The sequence below is a fragment of the Toxorhynchites rutilus genome, chromosome 2 (genome assembly GCF_029784135.1).
Source record: "Toxorhynchites rutilus septentrionalis strain SRP chromosome 2, ASM2978413v1, whole genome shotgun sequence".
In the NCBI taxonomy this organism is placed as follows: Eukaryota; Metazoa; Arthropoda; class Insecta; order Diptera; family Culicidae; genus Toxorhynchites; species Toxorhynchites rutilus.
Genome location: NC_073745.1, coordinates 102,393,613 through 102,400,097, shown reverse-complemented (window position 1 = coordinate 102,400,097; position 6,485 = coordinate 102,393,613). Strand labels below are relative to the sequence as shown.

The 6,485-nt window shown below is 38.9% G+C and overlaps 1 protein-coding gene across 1 annotated transcript in view; it reads left to right on the top strand.

The window, feature by feature from the left end:
- The first annotated feature begins 226 nt into the window (after nucleotides 1-226).
- The window catches only part of LOC129765197 (coatomer subunit beta'), a 314,457-nt gene continuing 308,198 nt past the window's right edge, over nucleotides 227-6,485 (top strand). Inside the window, exon 1 of the mRNA XM_055765215.1 lies at nucleotides 227-1,117. The gene's annotated coding sequence lies outside the window, so the exon portion shown is untranslated. The remainder of the gene's footprint in view (nucleotides 1,118-6,485) is intronic.

Genomic DNA, 6,485 nt, shown 5'->3' with positions numbered 1-6,485 from the left:
ATAAAGCGGCCAGGCCGCGCCAAAAGGAATCTCATCCCCCACCCCTCTTCCTCCCACTTTCGCTCTCTCCCTCACAGGGCTGGCAAAAACAACACCAACAGCGCTCAACTCTCAAGTCAAATCAAAACAAAAAGCACAGATGAATAGTTCTCCTTTCGACTGCGGATGACTGCACATCGGTACATGTGTTTCTGTATTTATCGTTCCTCGGTGCCAAACGGAGTGTAAATTCCCCGGCTCTCTCTGTGTATCGCACTGCGTTGTAGTTGGCAAGTTCTGTGTGACGACGGCCTTTTGGACGGCATTTGGCCCGCCGTGACAAACGCACGGACGGACGGACGGTCGGATGGATGTACCGAAGGAAGGAAGTGAGTGAGGCCACACGAAGACTGCGTGTCGGAAGTATCCCGAACTGTAGAGTTCCTAAAGCTGTTCCGCTCCAGTTTTGACTCCGAACTGACAAGCCGTGTGTTCAGAACTAACCAGGCGGCAAAAAGGCAAACAACCAGCTGGTTGTCGGGACGGAACTTCCAAAACACCGAAGAATTGATCATTCATTCAAACAGAGGGCTTCCCCAGTGCAATAGAGTAGAAAGATTTATTCGATTTACTCTCTAGGACGCTGTCGTGTTGCTTCCCCGATGGTTCCAAGTTCAGGGGTTTTGATTCGATTAGTATCAGCTCGTTGATTATGGTTCAAATAATTTAATTTCACCCTCCCCGGGCTCAGTGCGGGCGATAAAAAAGACTTTCATTGTGACGCGTGCAGTACAATCAACAGATTTTGTTTTCATTGGTGGACTGCTGTATCTGGTACCGGTACCGATACATTCTGGAACCTCTCGGGGAGTAATCCTTCGTCCGGCAGGGTAGTTTCGGTGTGAGTGTGGAAATCAACAAATCAAACAAGTCCGCACCGAAATCGAGTGAGTGGGGCAGTGCGTTTCTTCCAAGTGATTTGGTGATCAGTGACCCCGAGAATTTGAACTCCTGAACTAGACGTTTGTTGGACGCTGTGCAGACGAAGACAGGAAAAAAAAAAGAGCTAAATCAAAAGCAGAACAAATCAGTCAAAGTCATCACCATCTTCGACCTCCAGTAGTTCCCCGCTTCGCCGGTAAGTGCTCTCGAATTTCAGGAAAAAATATGTTTTTTTTCGATTTTGCGTTTATATCCAGTCTTGGAATCTACCAGCCAGCGGAACGACGGTGTGTACCGCTTGCTCGGAAAGTTGCTGGTTGTGTTTACATTTTTCCAGTCGGCTAATTTCGACGCCGTCAGGTTTTTTTACTTGCTTGCAGCACGGAGAAACAGGATTGTGCAGGGCAGGATTGTGGCAATGGTTCGGCTTGGGAGGTTCCAAACTTTGGTGGTTGCAGTCACAGAACTTTCAGGGTTTATTTTGAACTGTTATGGGTAGTGTAGTATCAAGCAGATTTCCAAGCGAAAGGATGTGGTCGCGAGAAAACGTTTGTGGTTTATTTGGTCCTGTATTAAAATATGCTATACGATTCTGTATAAAAACAAATGAGCTATTTTGTACTTGGCACACGCAACTTCATTAGTATCGAATTTAATTTTTCCCTGATTAATCTAACTTTATTAGAAATTATATTCTGCCGATTTTCTTTGTAATCCTCTTTGGAAAAACTCAATAACAGAAACATGGTTCGTCAAGTCTTTTGTTATAGACACAAGAACTATTCTATCTATTCTAACTTCTCTAGGAAAAAATCAATGATGAATTGAAAGCATCTGCCATTACTTCGTTTATAATTTTAAATAACCCAACAACTGGTACTTTTCCGTTTCTCGAACGTAAACGTAATAGAAAGTGCAAAGAGTTGCATGAGACCCAATTGAGAAAATTATAATAATTTGTATTAGCGAACATTTCTGGAGAATAGTATCGTGAATATATCATTTACGGGTTATTGACATTTGTAAAATAAAATAAAATTAGCATTCAACTATGCTATATGAGGGGCTTAGAATGAAAGGGGTGTAAGTGATTTGATCGATTTCTCTACATCGACTCTCTCTATCGGTCATAGCTTAGCTGCAAACTCATTCCCAGCTGTATTTGAGAATTTGAAAGGAAGGTCAGAACCGCATCTATAGGATTCTATAGTAAACTCAAATTGGAACGTTTTTGCAGTTGAGATATTAATCAAACAAAAAGTTGACGAAGAGAAATCGATCAAGTCACATGCACCCCTTGCATTCTAAGCCCCTCATATACAAGCTAGCTGGTCCTTCCTTTTTTGTTTGAATCTATATATATAAACATGGAGTGTCTGTCTTTCTGTCTTTCTGTCTTTCTGTCTTTCTGTCTTTCTGTCTTTCTGTCTTTCTGTCTTTCTGTCTTTCTGTCTTTCTGATTTTCTGTCATTCTGTCTGTCTGATTCTTATGGACTCGGAAACTACTGAACCGATCGACATAAAAATTGGTATGTAGGGGTTTTGGGGGCCGGGAAGGTATTCGTGACAGTTTGAGACCCCTCCCCCCTCCCTAAGGGAGAGTTGCCATACAAAGTAAATGATTCTATGGTGGTTAGACACTCTGTGCCCCCCCCCCCCCCCCTCTAAGAGGGGGCTACCATACAAATGAAACACAAATTTCTGTATTTCTCGAGAAATAATCGAACAAATGAAAATAAATTTGGCATGTGGAGGTTTTAGAGTGCAATAAATTAATCTATGGTGGTTAGATACTCGTCCCCCCCTCTCTTAAGGGGAAGCCCCCCCCCTGGTTCTGGGGGGTGCTTGTTCTGCCATACAAATGAAGCACAAATTTCTGCATTACTCGAGGATTAATCAAGCAAATGAAACCAAATTTGGCATGTAACGTAGAGGGGCGATGTATGTAACGTTGAGGGGGATGTACAAACATGTTATTTGCAAGTGGTTGAAAAATATTGAACGAGAATTATGTCTGAAAATAATCTGATATTATAATGTCGAGTTTTGGTAGAAGTACTAGGAATTTTATAGTAAAAGATAATTTTATAGGGTAGATTAGAAGATCAATCAATGAATAATTCTGCGATTGGACCCATGGACAGCGCTTAGTAAAAAAAACGTGGGTGTGACAACGAAAAATAAATTTTGGGTGGGACAAAGTTTGCCGGGTCAGCTAGTCCATAATAAAAAGAGGACTGATATAAATTGATAGATAACAGAAATCAAAATGATTAGACAAAGTCAGAATGTAAAATATTAGATCACAAGATACGAACAGAATGCTTTTAACGTTGGAAGATCGAATGACGAATTATTATTTCTACATTGAATATGTAGAAAATTTTGTTTCTAACAAAAGTTGGTCAGTGAAACTATCCAAAAAGTTGAAGAGTAAATGGAACGAGCATCTGAAACAAAAACATAGTACTTATCGTAAAAAGAATTGAAACATACTGTGATTTTTGGAAGACGTTTTATAGTGATAGAATTTTTATGGCAAACGTATGATACGACTTGACGGCCCAACAACTAAGTCGGTGAAAAAGAATACAGCAGAAAACCATGGAAAAAAATCCATGTCCAAGATGGCGTTCGAAATAAAATGACAGGTCGTAGCATGAATCCCACACCAAGCCGAAATGCTATTAGGATGCTTAAATGATACGTCGTTGGCGTTTTTGCAAAATTCCCAGCTTTTGAACCACTGGACCAGCTTAGAAGATCGACAAATCAAATATTGAAGCCAACAAGCTAGTTTTCTGTTAAACTTTTTTTCATTTGTTTGAGAATAAGTTCGTTCTTCCAAACCAGAAATGAGTACATTAGTCCTGTCGAAAGCGGGACATAAAATTCTTCTACTTGAACCGATTTATTTGGTATGGATCTACAAAACATATATGACTGGACGGTTATGAATAAAATATCAACATGGGACAATTGAGCTTGATGTTGTTTTTTTAAAAAAAATGGGTGGGTTATATCTTAGACATAACCGCAAGGTTGACGTGGACCTATCTTAGTTTAGTTAGTTAGGGACTACCTTAGTTAGTTAGTTTAGTAATCATTTATTTGTATTGAATAAATTTTTGATTGAATAAAATAATTCCCGAATTGAATTTAATTCAATATATTTGCTTTGTGAGTAAAATTATTGAACAAATACCTTGTAAGGTCAATTCATACATTGTGACAGATTATGTTCTTCATTACGAGTACATCCAATTACTGCCCTTTTTCGTTTTGTATGATGCCTAGGACTTATAAGGTATGTCAACGGAAGAGTTATCAAACGATTATTGTATTTTACATTCCCTCTGAAGTTTGTATCTCTCGTGTGTACGTACTTCTCGAATACTGAATTTACTTGATTTGATGAACTTCAGGCACTCATTTTCTATTTTGACATGTACTTCGAGCGCATATTGTTTAATCAATAGGCGTTATCGCAGCAAATGGTTATCAACATTTTGCCTAATAGTCCAATGATATGCGTAGAAATTCAGATAGCAGAAGACATGCAGGCATATCCTTCAATGCAATCTTGAATAGCTGAGCCAAAACGTAGTGTAATCCGTGTTAGGAAAACACTTTCCGGAGAGCAAAAAAAAACATGAGGGTGCAAATATATCATATTCATATAATATATTCCAGTCTGTAGAAAGGCAAGCGAGTACAAAAGTATTCGCAATTTGCATTTATTTGCAAAGCCGATTTCCCCAGACACCTTGGTTTTGAAGTCTGTGTTAGGGAAACAACTTTCAGTCGGAACAAAAATGCCCCGACTTACATGAATTTGCAATGCCAATTATCCCACGCTCCATGGATTTGAAGTCTGTGCTAGGGAAACACATCTCAGTCGGAACAAAAATACTTCCAACTTGCATGTGTTTGCAGTGCCGATTTCCCCCAGGCACCTTGCTTTTGAAATCTCTGTTAGGGAACACATTTCGGTGGTAACAAAAACTCCCTCTACTTTCAGTTATTTGCAATGCCGATTTCTCCAATGCTGCTTGGTTTTGAAGTGTGTGTTAGGGAACACATCTCGGTGAGAGCAAAAATCCTCCTACTTTCATGTATTTGCAATGCCGATTACCTCAAGGCTGCGTGGTTATGAAGTCTGTGTTGGGGAAACCGTAAATCGGACCAATCAAAACGAGGCAGTTAGGGCGTTTAGATAACGCTTACCATTTCACAGTTATTCAACTGTTTATCTAATGAAAAATAACATTTTATTAATTGCGATAGATGCGTAGATATATTCCCTATCAATTGATGCAAACATCTTTCCGATCCAGTAAAAAATGTTAGAGAAATAAGCATTCGAAATCTTTCATTTTTTCCTGCATGTTCTGTGTTTAGGTTTCCATTTTACCCCCCATATATTCCGGATAGACGTAATCCCACGTCAAAACAAATTACATCTTTTTTGTGTTTTTCCGAAAGACTAGGCATAAAAATATCGTTTTATGAATAAAAGTGAAAATTGCCAAAAAGTAACATGGGACAACTATGCGTAGAATGGCAGTATATTTGATGTATCGACTTTCAACAATGACAGGGTTATTCAACTTCTTTGTTGTTTCAGAATCTGTTTGATTAAACTGGCTCTACTTCAAGAAGTTGTGAAACATCTAAATTAGTGGATTCAAATGGCATTTTAGTTCGGCTCCTTTAAACCTATATAACTGAGTTTTCAAAATCTTTCGATTTGCGGTGCGATCATTATTATTGAATTAGGCATCATCAAAGACGAATGGGTCAGGGGGTCTCCGTAGCCACATTGGTTGCGCGTTCGCTTAGTAAGCGATCGATCGTGAGTTCAAAACTCAGGGCCCTCATTGACCATCTTTATGTTGTTACAGAATAACTACGTCCACGCAACAATCATCAGCGATGGAGATCGATCCACGGTCGAAATAAGATCGATTCATCCATACATCTGCTCTGCTCTGCAAGAAACATCGGGCTGCTATTCTATTAATAACTCAACAATGATCATATCAACTGTCTCCGCTGTCCGGTCTAACTGGACAATGGAAGAACAGAACGAATACTCTTACGCCTAAATGGCTACCGTGAAATGTAATGTACCATATGCAATGGTATAGAAGGAATACTATAACGCCAAAAAAATGGCAACTGTGTAATGTGCTATTTATAGACATGATAAACATGTGACATGTGCACTATTAAAATTCGGCTCTGTTACAGCTGAAATGCTAATGAGCCTGAAATAAACTAATGGGATAAAAAAAAGACGAATGGGTATTTTTTCATTCAAACAGATATATCTCTGTACGGAAATGTCCTAAATGAACATTTCAGGAACCAAATGAAAGATGTTCGGAAAAGTTAATTGGATTTGCTATTGAGTTGGCTAGAAACAAATTGTGTTAGTCCACAGGAAAAATCGATTTTTTATTTCTTCCCGATATTTTTGCCCACTGTACATACACACGACGATAAAAGTATGTACGTAGAATATTCGTTGATTTTTCACGAAATTACAGCATGTTATAAAT